At 44.6% G+C, this 18,591-nt stretch overlaps 1 pseudogene; it reads right to left on the reverse strand.

The window, feature by feature from the left end:
* Positions 1-252: 252 nt before the first annotated feature.
* The window catches only part of LOC141093961 (uncharacterized), a 61,025-nt pseudogene continuing 42,686 nt past the window's right edge, over positions 253-18,591 (reverse strand).

The raw sequence follows: 18,591 nt of genomic DNA on the forward strand, positions 1-18,591 counted from the left end.
TATTGGGCCGTCTGAAAACTGAGTTTAGTCTAGGACAATTTGTCCGTATTACTAATTGACTGCTCTTACAATACCAAACTAGGGCAGTCCCTATAGGAGAAAAAACACAATAATTATTCTGTATTTTCACATACTTTCTATTCTTGACTGACCGCCACTGGACTGGCTTATAAACTTACAAAGTATATAGTTTGAAGTCTGGGATCTGCTATATAAGGCTAGTTTTCTGACTGTTTTGGATAACACGATACATGTTTTTTTTGTCTAGTCTCACTTGCATATAGGTCAGTATTAAATAGTCTCTTAATGAGTTGCCTTTGGTGAGGATGATGAAACCCGTAGAAATGAGAGGCTTGGAGAGTGAGTGTATATACATCACCTCACCCAATATACTAAAACGTGGGGTATATGTTTTTTCTATTAGTCACTTTCTGACTAACCTTCAGGGGGTGAATTATTGGTATAGTTTTACATTTGGAATTAATAAAGTTTAAGCTTTATCCTCTTGTCAGCAAACATGAGGAATGACAACCCCTTTAAGAAGATCCAATTTTGGTTAAAACAATTTCAACAATCTGATCATAAAAAGGCTTCTCCCCATGTGACATCTCTGATGTTTATTAACAGTTGATTTCCAAGTAAAATATTTCCCACATTAAGAAAATGAAAAAGGCTTCTCCTTTGTGTGAGTGCTCCGATGTCTAGCAAGATGTTCTTTCAGGTTAAAACATTTCCCACATTCTGAACAGGAAAAAGGCTTCTCCCCTGTGTGAGTTCTCCAGTGGTTATCAAGATGTGCTTTCCGGTTAAAACATTTCCCACATTCTGAACAGGAAAAAGGCTTCTCCCCTGTGTGAGTTCTCCAGTGGCTATAAAGATGTGCTTTCTGGTTAAAACTTTTCCCACATTCTGAACAGGAAAAAGGCTTCTCCCCTGTATGAGTTCTCCAGTGGCAATCAAGAAGCGCTTTCCGGTTAAAACATTTCCCACATTCTGAACAGGAGAAAGGCTTCTCCCCTGTGTGAGTTCTCTGATGGAAATGAAGACTTATTTTCCATTTAAAACATTTCCCACATTCTGAACATGAAAAAGGTTTCTCCCTTGTGTGAATTATCTGGTGACTATAAAGAATCGATTTAAGGTTAAAACATTTCCCACATTCTGAACAGAAAAAAGGCTTCTCCCCTGTGTGAATTCTCTGGTGGGTAATAAAATATGATTTCTGTGTAAAACATTTCCCACATTCTGAACATGAAAATGACTTCTTTGCTTTAGGAGCAATTTGTTTTTTAATGTCTCTTTTGTGACTTTGAATTTCCTTAGTACTCGGTAATGAGTCAGAAGATGGGACCTGTTCCATAGGATCAGATGAGAGATCTTTGCTGTGAAGGGATGATGGTATATCTAGAGTAATAGCATTCACTTCAGCTGTATCTTGTAGGATCTCAAGAGCATCAAATTTAAAAATTGAAGATATCAGCTGTCCCTCTGATCTCCTGGTACAGTCATCTGCTAAGACAAAAACAATTATTTTCATTTTAATAAAATATCCTTGAATTTTATATTTTTGAACATTTCTACTTAAACTATCCATAAAAATGGCAAGCTAATTAAAAAAATGTAATTATTTACCAACACAATGACAGTTCACAGTGTAATAGAAAACCTTATAGGATGAACCAGTAGTGTGTGTTGTTCAACTGTTTGTTCATTCTGCCTCCCAAATATTGAATAAAAAAAAAAACAATCAATGTTATTTAGGCGAAAATAATACCAATTCTCATCTCACAAAAACAAGTCTCCACTCAGGTCCATCATCTGTCAATAGAAAAACAGATGTCCCCACACTATTAGTGGCTCAAAGGCTGTTGAAAAGCAACAAGGTATCTATAAACCAATCCTGCAAAATCCGCTCTCACTATTACACTACATTTAGGATCCCTGTATTTAGCAATATTATAGTGAGAAGAACCCACTTAACTTATGGTGTGTGTCTCTTGGAGTACAATCTGGGCACTATGTGTTGAGTAATAAAATGGCAAATGTGTAATTTTCACTCTACAACATCCACTGCATGTTAATTTCTGGAAAGTGGCTGTGGAGAAAAAATATTCACTCTTCCTAAGTATTTTGACTATTCTGGTTTTCTGTAATTTAGTTATATTAGGGCTTCTGCATATGGTGTGTCCAATCTCACCTGGGATCTGTTCCTGCTGTCCAGCTGGAGTAATCTGCTCCCTACTTCAGCCGATTGAAAAGTACCACACCCTACTAAAGCTCAAAGCATATTGCCGGAAACTGCCAGATACAGCGTTGTTCTCCTCTGGTTTAGTCCTCTGTGCTCCACTCGCGGTTTGTGTATTTGTTTCCTGTTGTGACCATGGCCCGTTTACTGACTACTCTTGTGTCTTCTGATTCTGTTCCTGTCCTTCTGATTCTGACTCAGTTACACGAGTATTCTTCTTGCCATCTATCACTACAGATTAGAAGGTAACACCAAGGTTCAAGCCTAAGGGGCCCTGTGTAAGTCCAGATTCCATGTAAGGGTGTTAAAAGTGCGATGAGCAAGGCAATTCTTGGGATATGGAAAGCAGAAAAGATAGTGCCAAGCATGTTCATGGTGGACATCTTTTAAGCTGCCAGGTGATCACGAACAGTGCTCCCAATACATTGTGTCCACAAACAGGGCTGCCACTAGGAATTTTGGGGTCCCATACTGGCAAAATGTTCGGGGCCTGCTTGAGACACTGCCCAGGCTCCACCCCAGTCCTGCCCTCCCCCCCCTCGAACTGTCCACAGCCCCACCGCTCTCTCTTGGAAAAACTCCACTTCTCACCAATTACACATTAACAGTTCCCATCTCTGGATCACACACATAGCCAGCAGCTATTGTTTTGGCCACAAGATTTTTTAAATCTGCCACCACGACAAGGTAGACTCTTTTGGCCAGGCCCTACTCTACTCTAACCTATTAAACACTGGTTAAAATATCCAATAAAATTTAGGGTTTTTTTTTTTATTTATTTTTCAATTTTACAAATGACCAATAATATCACATCCAAAAGGGACAAATACCACTGAATATCAATATAGAAGAAAAAAAAAAAAAAAGTATTCAGCTCACCATTAGATGAATTTCTGTGGCTTTGGGTGTGAACTTCAGGATGGTGCTTGGAAAAAACGGCTGTGGTAATCAAACAAAAGTTCCAGCAACATCCAAATCAGATTGTTGAATAGACGTTAACATTTCATCTTTATTGCAATGCCTTTAAAAACATGCTGTTAAAATTGTAAATCCAGGGGATTACGCTTCCGAGCAAAAATGTTCTTGGTCATAGCCATGTCTGTGATCAGTACAAAAAGCAGAGTAAAATAAAAAAGGAGGAAGGAAAAGGAAATGAAGTGAGCAATTAATCATGTAACATAGTAGCATTGTTTTGAAGGCTGAAGGAAGACCTTATGTCCATCTAGTTCAGCCTATTTTTAGTGCAGCTGTTCTGCATTGTTGATCCTGGGGAAGGCAAAAAACCCACAGAGTAGAAGCCAATTTGCTCCATAGGGAAAAAAAATTCCTTCCCGACTCCTAAGCTGGGTCAACCATCTACCTATATTATGTTATTCGTAACCGTCTATACTGTTACTCACAAGAAAAGCATCCATTCCTTTCTTACATTCATTCAGTGAGTTGGCCATCACCACTTCCTCAGGAAGAGAATTCCAGAGCCTCACTGCTCTTACCGTGAAGAACCCTCTTCTATGCTGGTGCAGAAATTGTCTTTCCTCCAAACGAAGAGAATGCCCCCTTGTTCTTGTCACAGTCCTTGGTACAAACAGTTCATTGGAGAGATCTCTGTATTGCCCTGTGATATACTTGTACATATATATTAGGTCTCCCCTAAGTCTTCTCTTTTCTAGAGTAAATAGACCTAATTTTGATAACCTTTCTGGGTATTGTAGAGAACCAACTCCATTTATCATTTTAGTAGCCCGCCTTTGAACCCTTTCAAGTTCAGTAATATCTTTCTTGAGCACCGGCGTCCAAAATTGCACACAATAATCCAAGTGTGGTCTGACGAGTGATTTGTACAGAGGGAGAATTATGTTTTCATCTCGTGTCCCCAGACCTCTTCTAATGCATCCCATGACCCTATTTGCTTTGGTGGCAGCTGCCTGACACTGGGCACTCCAATTTAGCTTCTTATTGACTAAGATGCCTAAGTCTTTTTCCATGTCTGATTTCCCCAGCAGTTTCCCATTTAGTAAGTAATTGTAACATCTGTTTCTCCTTCCCATGTGCATAACCTTACACTTATCTGTGTTAAACCTCATTTGACATTTTTCAGTCCAATTCTCCAATTTACTCAAATCTGTCTGTAGTTGCAAACTGTCCTCCTTTGTGTTAACTACCTTACATAGTTTTGTATCATCTGCAAATACTGATATTTTACTGTGTATGCCATCCACTAGATCATTAATAAATATATTAAATAGTAGGGGGCCCAATGCAGAACCCTGTGGTCCCCCACTAGTAACCCTTGCCCAATCTGAGTATGCACCATTAATAACCACTCTCTGTTTTCTATCACTAAGCCAGCTACCTACCCATCTACACACATTTTCCCCTAGCCCAAGCTTTCTCATCTTACTTACCAATCTTTTATGTGGGACAGTGTCAAATGCTTTAGAGAAGTCGAGATAAATGACATCCAATGATTCTCCTTGGTCCATTTGAGAGCTTACATCCTCATAGAAGCTGATCAGGTTAGTCTGACCGGAGCGATCCTTCATAAATCCATGTTGATATGGAGTTAAACATTTATTAACATTGAGATATTCCATAATGGTATCCCTTAGAAACCCTCCAAAAATGTTACCCACAACAGATGTTAAGCTTACCGGCCTATAGTTTCCAGGTTCCCTTTTACCCCCCTTTTTGAATATTGGTACCACATTTGCTTGCCGCCAATCAAAAGGAACAGACCCTGTTTCTATAGAGTCTTTAAATATAAGGAATAGAGGCCTGTCTATCACATTATTTAACTCCCTTAATACCCGACAATTATACTAATGACACAGAGGGAAAAAAAAAACAAAAAAAACACGTTCATAATGTCATGAGTGTGCAAACATGAATTCAATAATAATACATAATATCCGTTCTCTTATTCAATCCAGGAGGGACTCTGCAATTAAACTTAAAAATAAATTGCGCTTCTTTGAAATGCAATGCTTTGTCTCTGTCACCGTCTCAATCACTGGTAAGAACTTCCTCTAATGCACGAACATGAAAAAAGTCTAAACAACCTTTATGGACCGACGAAAAATGATAAGAATCTCCTGATAAACTTCCTGTCCTGACATTTGTAGCCTCATATATATGTTCCGCAATTCTCGTCCTGAGAGGTCGCGTGGAGCATCCCACATATTGAAGATTGCGCTGTGTGCACGTGATAACATAAACCACATAGGTTGTGCTGCCATTGATAAACGTGCGGATCTTCTGTGTATATGGAGCAGCCGTGGCTCTGATTTCATGTGAAGTATCCATATACCGACATAAGCCGCACTGGCGTTTACCGCACTTGTGTGAACTCTATATTGCCCGCTAATAGCTGCCATCCCAGGCAAGTTGGGAATAATGTTCCGACAGAAGAATATATCCGAGATAAAGGATGCTGTACTCACAGAGAGGGGTTTTTTGAAGGAGTGTGCCGTTATTGACCAAGACTTAAAAACCGTGGCTATTCAACTAATGTGCTAGAAAAGGCAAAGATTAAAGGGAATCTGTCACCCCTTTTTTGAGATATCATATAATGATATCATTCAATTGTGTGTCTCATAAGGATTCTCTTAGTACTTTTGCTTCCCCCTGACCCCGCACCTTTCATGCATAAATACCTTTTTTATATCGGTTCAGATGTATGTAAACTGCCGCTGTCTGGTCCGCTGGGCGGGGCTTATTCAACTGCTCCCCCCCTCCCTGTCTTGCGCTACACAAGAAGAAATGCGTAGAGCAAGACAGGGAGGGGGGGGAGCAGGTGAATAAGCCCCACCCAGCGGACCGAACAGCGGCAGTTTACATACATCTGAACCGATATAATCAAGGTACCGTATTTTTCGCTTTATAAGACGCTCCGGATTATAAGACGCACCACAAATTTTGAGGAGAAAAATAGGAAAAAACTTTTTTTTAATAAAATGGTGGTGCCTCTTATAATCCAGGTGTCTTATTGCTTACCGGGGGTGGTGGCTGCAGTGAAGCGGGGTCCCAGGGTCGCTGATGCAGGAGGCTGGAGTGGGGTGATACTGCAGGCCAAAGGAAGGGATGAGAGGGTGCTCCGATGTGCAGCGCGCTGCCAGGGGGGCTCGTGCTGCTATCAGGGGGGCTTGTGCTGCTGCCAGGGGTCTGTGCTGCTACCATGGGGGCTCGGGCTGCTATCAGGGGGGCTTGTCCTGCTGCCAGGGGTCTGTGCTGCTATCAGGGGGGGCTTGTCCTGCTGCCAGGGGTCTGTGCTGCTATCAGGGGGGCTTGTGCAGCAGCCCGGGGCTCTGCCGACACTTACCGGGTGTAGGCCGCAGGCGTGTCCGGGCGTCTCCGGGTGTCCGTCGGCGCTGTGGGTGTCGCCGGGTGGCCAGCCGTGTCTCCACGTGCCCAGCGGTGTCTCCGGTTCCCATCCCGGGGCTCTGCCGACATTTTGCGACAGGCCAGAGCCCCGGGGCTCCCTCTCGGTTCCCTCTGTATTGGCTGGCTCCGGCAATATGGCGGCCGCCGCCAGGGACGGCGCATGCGCTGATGGTGATCTCGGGACTGAGATCTCAAGGGATGAGATTTCAGATCACCATCAGCACATGCTCCGTCCCCGGCGGCGTCCGCCATATTGCCGGAGCCAGCCAATACAGAGGGAACCAAGAGGGAGTCCCGGGGATCTGGCCTGTCGCAAAATGTCGTCAGAGCCCCGGGATGGGAACCGGAGACACCGCTGGGCACGTGGAGACACGGCTGGGCACCCGGCGACACCCACAGCGCCGACGGTCACCCGGAGACGCCCGGACACCCCTGCGGCCTACACCCGATAAGGTAAGACGCACCCCCATTTTCCCCCCAAGTTTGGGGGAAAAAAAGTGCGTCTTACAAAGTGGAAAATACGGTATTTATGCATGAAAGGTGCGGGGTCAGGGGGAAGCAAAAGTACTAAGAGAATCCTTATGTGACACACAATTGAATGATATCATTATATGATATCTCAAAAAAGGGGTGACAAATTCCCTTTAAGGCTGATAGTAAAAGTAGGGCAGAATATTTACAGCAGAAAAAGACTGCATGAAAAAATCTGCCTAATTTACCCTTTACACCCACATATAGCGATAATTTTTACCAAGTAATTGATGTGATTAAAAGATCCCTTCCTGTGTTACATGCTGATGACCGCTTGAAAAAGCTGCTAGAAAAAGGAGTACATTTTGTATCCAGGAGAGGTACTACTATCGGCAACGTGATATCTCCTTCTGACCACACAGCAAGACAGAAGGTCAAAGCAAAACACAACTGGTTATCTGTGTCTGGGTCACACAAGTGCGGTAAACGCCAGTGCGTCTTATGTCGGTATATGGATACTTCACATGAAATCAGAGCCACGGCTGCTCCATATACACAGAAGATCCGCACGTTTATCAATGGCAGCACAACCTATGTGGTTTATGTTATCACGCGCACACAGCGCAATCTTCAATATGTGGGATGCTCCACGCGACCTCTCAGGACGAGAATTGCGGAACATATATATGAGGCTACAAATGTCAGGACAAGAAGTTTATCAGGAGCTTCTTATCATTTTTCGTCGGTCCATAAAGGTTGTTTAGATTTTTTTCATGTTCTTGCATTAGAAGAAGTTCTTACCAGTGATCGAGGCGGTGACAGAGACAAAGCATTGCATTTCAAGAAGCGCAATTTATTTTTAAGTTTAATTGCAGAGTCCCTCCTGGATTGAATAAGAGAACAGATATTATGTATTATTATTGAATTCATGTTTGCACACTTATGACATTATGAATGTGTGTTTTTTTTTCACTTTGTGTCATTAGTATAATTGTCTTATTTGCATGACTAATTGCTCACTTCATTTCCTTTTCCTTCCTCCTTTTCTATTTTACTCTGCTTTTTGTACTGATCACAGACATGGCTATGACTAAGAACATTTTTGCTCGAAACGCGTAATCCCCTGGATTTACAATTTTAACAGTATGTTTTTAAAGGCATTGCAATAAAGATGAAGTTTTAACGTCTATTCAACAATCTGATTTGGATGTTTGTTGCTGGAACTTTTCTTTTTTTAGTACAAATACCACCGCACCATGACCAGACACCATATTACCACCACATGGTGACCAATAATACCACATACAAGGAACAAATACAGTCACACCATGGCCAGACCACATAAAACCACCACAGTGACGGAATAATAGCACATACAAGGGTCAAATACCACCGCACCATGGCCAGACCACATATTACCACCACATGGTGACTGAATACTACAATTCGATCATCTCAAGATCTCCTTCTCTACTTCCCCCCTTATCTCCTCTTCCCACAACCGCATACAAGACTTCTCCCGTGCTTCCCCCATACTCTGGAACTCTCTGCCGCAGCACATCAGACTCTCACCATCAACAGAAACCTTCAAGAAGAACCTGAAGACCCACTTGTTCCGACAAGCCTACAGCCTGCAATGATCCTCGGTCTACTGAACCACCGCACGACCTGCTCTACCCTCTCCTACTGTATCCTCACCCATCCCTGTAGACTGTGAGCCCTCGCGGGCAGGGTCCCCTCTCCTTATGTACTTATGTGTGCCTTGTCTTACTCATGTTTATTATACTTGTCTATATTTCCCCTTTTCACATGTAAAGTGCCATGGAATAAATGGCGCTATATAAATGCATAATAATAATAATAATCATTAATAAAAAACATAATACTATCACCATAAGTGCCATTATACAAAGGAGATCAGTACTTAGTATGCAGTGTCTGTGTACAGGTAATCCAGTGATCACCAGTGACATTATACACAGGACCTATGTATATATAGTGTCGGTGTACTGGTAACACACTGAGTTACCAGTGACTTCTCGAGGTGAAGTCCTTTATCTTTGCTTTTCATATTTCATCCAGCACACACCGCCATTACATCTTCCAGCTAGGGCTCGTCTCTGAAAGAAATTACACAGTTATCTAGAGCTCCACTTGCAGAACACATTACTTAATTTTTCCCAACTTCTACACTACACCAGATGAAGAAAAAAAGGCGACACAGTGTCACTCTGCACAGTAACAGGACCTTCCCCCATTTAAAACAGTATCCTCAAAAAAATAAAATAAATACATTACTGCAGTAATAGTATCCCTTAATTAGCCCCTATGGTAATAATATCCCCCATCCTGGCCCCCGTGTGTCTCATTCCTGGCTCCAGCCATATGTTATCTAAGCCTGCCCTCATGAGTATGCATTCTGCCCCATATGATCTCTCGATCCTGCCCCATTCGTCTACATTGTATCCATCCTGCCTCATGATCCTGCACATGTTTCTCCCATCCTGCCCCCTCCTGTGTCTCACATTCTGTCCCCTCCTGTGTTTCACTGTCACATTCTGCCCCATGTCCATTCTGCCCGTGTCGCACATTCTGCCCCATGTCCATAATGCCCCCTGTTATGAATGGATCACTGAGGAGGATAACAGGACGAGGCCAAGCCACAGAAAACCAGAGAGGTTGGAAACTAAGCGCATTGCAGACCCCTGATCCTATCCACACAACTAGCAGTAGCAGTGGAGCGTACCTACGATGCCCTAGACGCCTCGGCATGGCCAGAGAACTAACTAAGCCTAAAGCAAGAAAGGTGAAATCTAAACTGCCCCGGAGCAGACCCCAAAGGAATAGATAGCCTCCAAACATATATTGTCAGTGAAACAAGATGAAAACACATACGCAGGCAGAAAAATAGACTGAGCAAATGATGGGGCCCAAACTGACTAGACAGGACAGGAAAGGAAAGACACTGCCTGCAATCACGCAAAAAACCCTGAAAAATCCAACACGTGTGATGCACAAAAAACACTGAAGTCACACGACTTCGCCCCCACTATATCAGCACTCTGGTATATACTGAAAGCAAAGCAAAAAGAGACCAATATAACAGGGGACAAAACAAACTGACACAAGCAGTAACATATGGGCGGTGATCCAGTACAGCCCCAACAAGAGCAAGCTGACCCGCACAAAGCAGAGATAGACAAAACCAGATCAAATGCAAAAAGTTTAGCAAATGAGCCACTTAGCTGAACCATGCAGGAGCAGAGCAGGAGACATCAGACCTCAGTAGGCACAGGGAGACAATCACCAGCAGGGATTAAAGGAAGTCAGCTGTCTTAAATACACTAGTCAGAAACCCCAGATCTCCAATCATCATCATCATCAGGTGGCAAGCCTCTGTTAATCTGATCAGCTCCACTACCTCTAGTAACCACCAGTGGGATCCCAGAAAGAGAACTCGCAACACCTCTGTCAATCTGACCAGCTCCACTAGCTTCAGTAACCACCAGAGGGATCCCAGAAAGAGAATTCACAACAGCCCCCGTGTCTCACATAATGCCCCCATGTCTCACATTCTGCCTATGTCTCACATTCTGCCCCTGCCCCATGTCCATTCTGCCCTCATGTCTCACATTCTACCCTGTGTCTCACATTCTGCCCCCATGTCTCATATTCTGCCGCAGTCCACATGTCTCACATTCTGCCCCCATGTCTCACATTCTGCCCCATGTCTATTCTGCCCCATGTCCATTTTGTCCCCGTGTCTCACATTCTGCCCCATGTCCATTCTGCCCGTGTCTCACATTCTGCCCATGTCTCACATTCTGCCCCTGTGTCTCACATTCTGCCCCAGCCCCCATGTCCATTCTGCCCCATGTCTCACATTCTGCCCCATGTCCAATCTGCCCCCGTGTCTCACATTCCGCCACATGTCCTTTCTGCCCGTGTCTCACATTCTGCCCCATGCCATTCTGCTCGTGTCTCACATTCTGCCCCTGTGTCTAACATTCTGCCCAGTCCCCATGTCCATTCTGCCCCCGGGTTGCCGGCGCCGTTTTCAATAAAAATAAAACAAAAAAACACGTTCTCCTTACCTGGCCATGCTCCTGCAGCGAAGCTCCCTCATCGCAGCTGAAGCACGCACTCGGCGGCGAACGACAGTGATGTCAGATGCTGGCGACGTGTGTGCTGCGGCTGACATCAGCTGCCAGCCTCCGATTGGCTGTTAACTATTGACGTGCGGGCCTGGGCATCAATAGCGTTGAACTGCCACTAGAGCCCGGTTTAGCCTGCCGGTAGGGCCCGTGAGCAGAAGAGATGGGGCCCGATGCGAGCTCCGTCTGCCCACCGGGCCCCATACGCCAGTCAAGGCAGTAATGCCCTGATGGCGTCCCTGTCTGTCTGCAAACTATTTCAGCAAGATCTGCAGTCAAATAGCTAAATGGCGCTCCTTCCCTTCTGAACACTGCCATGTGCCCAGACAGTAGTGTACAATCATATATAGGGTATTGTGAGAAGTTGGAAAATAATTTATAAGATCCATTTGTTTTCTATTATCCTTTGTGAATAATTTCAAAATTATCAGCAAATAAAGTGACACACGGCAGATTTTAAAAATGGGGCCTGATTAGGAACAAAAAACTGGCTGCAGGAAGAGGATAAATCAGAGCATTTTGGACACTAACTACTGTAGTCGAAAACTGTGACTATAGACAATAACATCTACTGAAATGATCAAACTCAACAGTCTTCATCAGTAATAAATGAGTAACTAGTGGTGAGACCTCTCTGGGGTAATTAGCGTATGGGTCTCGGTGACTCCACAATCTGAACTATCATAAGGTCCAATATTTTCTGTCAGATGACTTTCAAGAAGAAATATTAGGCATTTAAAGAGAACTGTGTATAATAGTGCAGAGATGATATGTCTTAAAGGGAACCTGTCAGCAGGATTGTGCACAGTAACCTACAGACACTGTCAGGTCGGCGCCGTTATACTGATTACAATGATACCTGGTGATGAAATCCGTCTTGTGGTTGTTTAATCTGTATTTGTAGTTTTCAGTTAATGAGATTCTCGTGCTTCGGGGCGGGGCTGTGGGCGAGGTTTTATGTGGTGCTCTGATTACATATGCATCTGTATTGGCTTATGACAGATCACTGATCCCTCACTGACCTGCCCCCCATTTTTACATAACGCATATAATAGCATTGATATTATTGCTGATAATGCCTATAATATTGTGGCTATTGTGAGGCTTAGAAAAAAATTGGTGGCGCCTGCGCAGTAGCATCTATAAGTATCTATAAGTAAGAGATAGATGATACTGGACAGGTGCTGCCGGTGTCATTTTGCTGGATGTAATTTTTTTTTCTAAGCCTCAACATTATAGTCATTATCAACAATAATATCAACACTATTATCTGCAAACAGGGATCAGTGACCTTTCATAACCCAATACAGATGAATATGTAAGCAGAGCATCACATCAGCCCCGCCCACAGGTCGACCACAGCACCGCCCCAGAGCACGAGAATCTCATTAACTGAAAACTACAAATACAATTGTATTTGTATTTTTTAAACAACCACAAGACGGATTTCATCACCAGGTATCATATAATCAGTATAAAGGCGCTGACCTGACAGTGTCTGTAGGTTACTGTGCACAATCCTGCTGACAGGTTCACTTTACATTTAGATCTTAGGCATTTGGAAGATGCGATCGAGAGATTTTTTTTAAGACTATCAGGGAGTTACAGACTCACATAAGTGACGCAGGACAATCCCATCACATTCAAACTATCATACAGAATGAACAGGCAAAAAAAGACATTTTTTTATTCTATGTTACATCCCCAACAACAACGTATGTATGAGGGGAGAACTCCAACAGTAAGCGGGAGTTGTACTCATTTATGGTGGACCATTGGGAGCTACTATGGGTCCTGACCAGAAGATTAGAGAAAATAATATTGCTAATATTGTTTTTCAAGTGATTTTCTAACTTGTCAGTATATTCTACGTACGGTCTCATTTGGCTTTGTAGTTTACAGATCTGGGCAGGTAACGGTCAGCATCTTCTATTCCCAGGGGGTAGGTGGATCCTCCAGGTGGTAAGTTCTAAAGAAAAGGGCTTTCAATGCCCAAAGTCATTTGAACAGTTTTGGGAGGAGGAGAATGTTGTGGTCTAGAGGCAAAATGGTGATCACACGATCGTGATACGGCCGGACTACACCACCGACAAAGCAGCCACAGCCGCTGACTGAGAAGAATCTCAATGCAGGAATGAATGTGTCTCGTGGATATATGTCTTTTTACATCAGTTAAGGAATTTGTTCCCCAGACCTTGTGGGGGCATCACAACACAGAACCAGACCCCAATCAGAGGAGAATAAAGCATTCACACTCCTTATCTATGAACTGTTCCAATATTTATGGCCACAACTGTTTATCACTCTCCCATAATGATAGCTGTGCTTCACGTCACTTGTCTTATCTATTGCATTATTTCTTTCTGTGTTGTGTATAAATACGTGATTCTTCAGATTTTGTATTAGGCTATGCCTGATGAAGAGACCTGAGTAGTCTCAAAAGCTGCAATTTGTTACCATCTTTTCAGTTAGCCATTAAAAGGAATCAACCGCTGAGAACTCTCAATTCTAAATATATTTGTATCTAGTAACTAACATCGTACAAAGACACATATCTTCCCTGTGAGAAGAATCTGTGACTTCTCTGCATTTAGTGGTTACTACTCACCTGGGTAGTCATATGTGGGAATCTCCTCTTTACACCGCTCATCACCCCTCACATATCTCTCTGTAGTATTGATATGGGTCAGATCTTCACCCTGAAACAAATATTGTAAAAGTCACAGACAGATGGAGAAGTCACATCTATGATCAGCTCTAATCCTGCCATCTCCACCGCTTTCATTACACAAGTATAAAACATATAATACTGGTGAATAGAGTTGAGCGAAACGGGTCGAAAAAATTCAAAAGTTGCCGACTTTCGCCAAAGTCGGGTTTCATGAAACGAAACCCGACCCTAGGGTGAGGTCGGCCATGAGGTCGGCGACTTTAGCACCAAAGTCGCGTTTCAAAAGATGCTCGAGTGCCCTTTTTCAGCCAATCAGGAAGAACGGACACTGTGGGCAACGTGATGACATAGGCAGCGGTCACCACCATCTTGGAGACGGGCATGCAAGTGATTGGCTTGCTTTGTGGGGCGTCACGGTGTATAAAAGGGTGGGGACGCCGACCGCCATGTTACTCATGCTGATCTCAGAATAAGGAGAGCTGCTGCTGCTGCTGATTCTGTAGGGAGAGCGTTAGGCAGGGAAGAAGATATGAAAAACTGCTTCTACTGCTAACGATTTTGCTTGTACAACACACCAGTCACAGTGCAGTGCAAGGGGAGGCTATATTTTGGTGCATCAGCTCTGTTGGTTATTAGGCTGCCTTTTAAGGCTACCTGGTAGCTGCATTGCTGTGTGCACACTGCTGAGCAAACTGTTTTTTTCAAAGCAATCCAGATTTTATTATTTTGTCCTTGTGAGTTACTGAGCGTTCATTTTTCACACACCGTACAGCGGTGTACGCTCCTCACACAGTACCGTGTAACGGCTGTTATCACGGCCACAGTGAAGCTATCTGTGTGTGACTCTGTAAGGAAAAGTCGAGGAGTTGTTCCGTTCTTACAGACCCACACCTTATAGTTTTGTCTGTTTTCCAAACAGTTTAGTATATTTGCTGTTTGATTACATTCAAAACTATAGAGAGACAGCGTGTGTCAGTCCGTATACTAAAACACGGAGCTTGACAATTTTACATACACCGGACAGCGGTGTACGTGCACTCTCCTCTCTCAGTACCGTGTGATGGCTGTTATCACGGCCAAATTGAAGCTAAGTGTGTGACTCTGTAAGGAAAAGTCGAGGAGTTGTTCCGTTCTTACAGACCTACACTCTAGGGAGATTCCAGTTCTGCCCAATTCTACATACACCTTGTAGTTTGTCATACACTAGGCAATTTCTGCCGGTCACATTGCGGTGTTAAATAAACAGGGCCTGACTGAATCCAATTGTGTCCTGAAGTGTAGAGAGATTCCAATTCTCCCCAGTCCTCTATACACCTTTCTAACACCATACAGAATCTGCCTGTCACTCTGCGGTGTTAAATAAACAGGGCCTGACTGAATCCAACTGTGTCCTGAAGTGTAGAGAGATTCCAATTCTCCACAGTCCTTTATACACCTTTCTAACACCATACAGAATCTGCCTGTCTGTGGAGGAACACACACACGGACCCGTTCCTCCTGCGTCACCACTGTGACGTAACTACACAGGCACAGCTCTCCGGCGCCCCCTTTGTCTCTCAGGTCAGTAAGGGAACTGCACCTAGAGCAAATGGCCGCCGGGGAGGATGTCCTGTTACCCGCTGGGTATTCTAAGATTTGTGATCAGCGTAAAAGCATCAGCCCAAGATTAATTTTATGTTTAATTGCCTTAAGGGCGCACTAGATAATTACAGAAATATACGGTAGATTTGCAGTCAGAGAAAAATATAACAATAAGGGTACAAGACTTAGAGATATTAAGCTGGAGGTCAATTTACCAGATTGTAGGGTGCATGTGGGTGCATGTGGGTGCCGGGGAGCTCTGCAGTCCACAGGTACAAGAATCTTAGTTGCCGGACAGACCCCCAAAGCACGGGCCGCTGCTTCCCCTTGGCAGGTCTGTCCCCAGTTCCTTCTTAGATCGTCATCGTCTGGATCTTCTGTGCGAGTGTCTGTCTCTGCCATGGGCTGCTAGTTCTTAAACACACTAGGTTCCTCCCCCTATGTCAGAGGGTGGGCTAATAATCTCCACCCTTTAACTCTCTGCAGAACTTATTTCCAATATCTAAGAAAGGGGGTAACTTTCTACAGCATGATCGGATAAGAAAATGAGAGGTACCAGTGAATGCAGTTTGTTTTGTCTGTCGTGTGGAGGGCAAACATGGCCCCATTGGGTCATTGTGGAGGGCCAATCTCTATATCTCAGGAATCAGTGCCCTCACCGACTCGGGAGCCACACTGCCAGATGCGCGATTCCCTCAGGGTCACTCGGATATTTTCATGTGTCCATAACTCGAAAGATGAGTTCATAATCCATGATCCTAGGATGGAGCCGAAGCGACTGGTAACACAATGGATGGGTATTCCTGTGTCTAGCTGGCAGGTACATTCTAATTGAAGAAAACACAACATTTGTCAGGTAACTCACCAAACCCTGACTAATGCACTGGCAGGATACAGCAAAGCCCCAATGATAAAGGCTGGAGCAGCACAGGTCCATTCTACTGATGAAGACAGCCAGTAACCCATCAAGGTCTGGCTGCCTAGTGGAAAAAATGCACACTAATAAGGCTTGCATAAGACATAAGTCACACTGATAAGTGTGATACATAGTGTCTGAGCGGCCTATTAATGACACCCATAGTATTAGAAGGTGGGCCGCTCACCACTGTATACATGCATCACACAGAAAAACCAAGCCACCATGAAGGGCTCTAGATGTATCCTGCAAAAATGATAAAAAGTGCAAAAAGATAAATAGATATGGGGTATTAGTTACTATTTTGGCCAAAGCAGATAAGCTCACAACCCACCGTCAAGGGTCCCCAGATATTGTGAGTCCCTAACACTAAATCTAAATGGCGAACATAAGGAAAAATAAAATTTTCCAAAATTCAAAAAAACACAATAATTGAAGGGCTCTAGCTGTATCCTGCAAAAATGATAAAAAGTGCAAAAAGATAAATAGATATGGGGTATTAGTTACTTCTCCGGTGACTCATTCATAACAGAATCACCAGCCTCTGTTATGAATGAGTCACCGGAGGAGGAAAAAACAAAAATACAAGCTAAGTCCAGAAAACCGGAGAGGTTGGTAGCTAGCGGATTGCAGACCCCTGATCCTATTCACAACAACTAACAGTAGCCGTGGGGTGTTCCTACGGTGGTCCTAGACACCTCGTCACAGCCGGAGAACTACATAAGCCTAAAGAAAGAAAGGGGAAATCTAAACTGCCCCAGAGCAGACCCCAAAGCAATAGACAGCCCCCAACATGTATTGACGGTGAAAACAGATGAAAACACAAACACAGAGTAAACCAGACAAAATCTCATGGAAAAACAGCAGAGCAAAAACTTAGCTTTAGTAGACAGGAACTAGACTGGAGGCCAGAGCTCAGAACAGAAAGGATCACCAGCAACCCTACAGGGCATCGGCGGCCTTATATCCATTCAGAGATTCCGGATGTCCAATCACACTCCACCTGTTCAGATGACAGGTTTTTCCCATCCAAATCAGTTTCACTACCTCCTTTCACCAGCAGAGGGAGTTCATCGGACATCAAAGGTGAAGGAGAAAATGAGCTCATAACAGTGTGTAACCAGCTGAGGGGGTTGTGGTCTGTTTCCACGGTGAATTGGCGTCCGTACAAGTATGGCTGCAGACGCTGCAGGGCCCACACAATTGCCAGACATTCCTTCTCCATCGTGGAATAGGCCACTTCCTTCGGCAGGAGCTTCCGGCTCAGGTACAGAACGGGGTGTTCATGGCCCGTAGTGTCGACCTGGCTGAGCACAGCACCGAGGCCGAAGTCGCTGGCGTCGGTCTGCACTACGAACGGCGGCGTGAAGTCGGCTGCCTGTAGTACTGAGCGCCTGGAAAGCTGTCTCGCAGGCGACTGTCCAGTCGACTGCGACGGGCAGCCTCTTCTTGGTGAGGTCCGTCAGGGGCTTGGCCAGGGCACTATAGTGTGGAACAAACCTCCTATAGTACCCAGCAGTCCCCAAGAAGGACATCACCTGCTTCTTGGTCCTGGGGGTGGGCCAGGATGGGATGGCATCCACCTTCCCGGGCTCTGGCTTCAGAGCCCCCCTACCTACCCGGTGTCCCAGGTAGTGGACCTCACTCATACCCAGCTGGAATTTTTCCGGCTTAATGGTCAAGCCTGCTCGCTGGATCCGCCCGAGCACCTGCGCCAGGTGCTCTAGGTGATCTTCCCAAGTGGGACTGAAGATGGCGATGTCGTCTAGGTACGCGGTCGCATATCCTTCCAGTCCCTCGAGCAGCGTCTTGACCATCCTCTGAAAAGTGGCAGGGGCATTCTTCATGCCGAATGGCATCACCGTGGACTCGTACAGTCCGAATGGGGTGATAAAGGCAGAGCGTTCCCGTGCCCCAGGGGTCAGGGGAATCTGCCAATACCCCCTGCTCAGATCCATGATGGTCAGGTACTTTGCCCCGGCCAGCCGATCGAGCAGGTCATCGATGCGTGGCATTGGGTACGCATCGGTGACCGTCACAGCATTGAGCCCCCGGTAGTCCATGCAGAACCGCGTAGTTCGGTCCTTTTTAGGGACAAGGACTACAGATGAAGCCCATGCGCTGTTGGACACTTGGATCACCTCCAGCTTCAGCATCTCGTCTATCTCTTTGC

Source organism: Dendrobates tinctorius, unplaced genomic scaffold (assembly GCF_039654945.1).
Source record: "Dendrobates tinctorius isolate UK_male_01 unplaced genomic scaffold, ASM3965494v1 ptg000063l, whole genome shotgun sequence".
Lineage (NCBI taxonomy): Eukaryota > Metazoa > Chordata > Amphibia > Anura > Dendrobatidae > Dendrobates > Dendrobates tinctorius.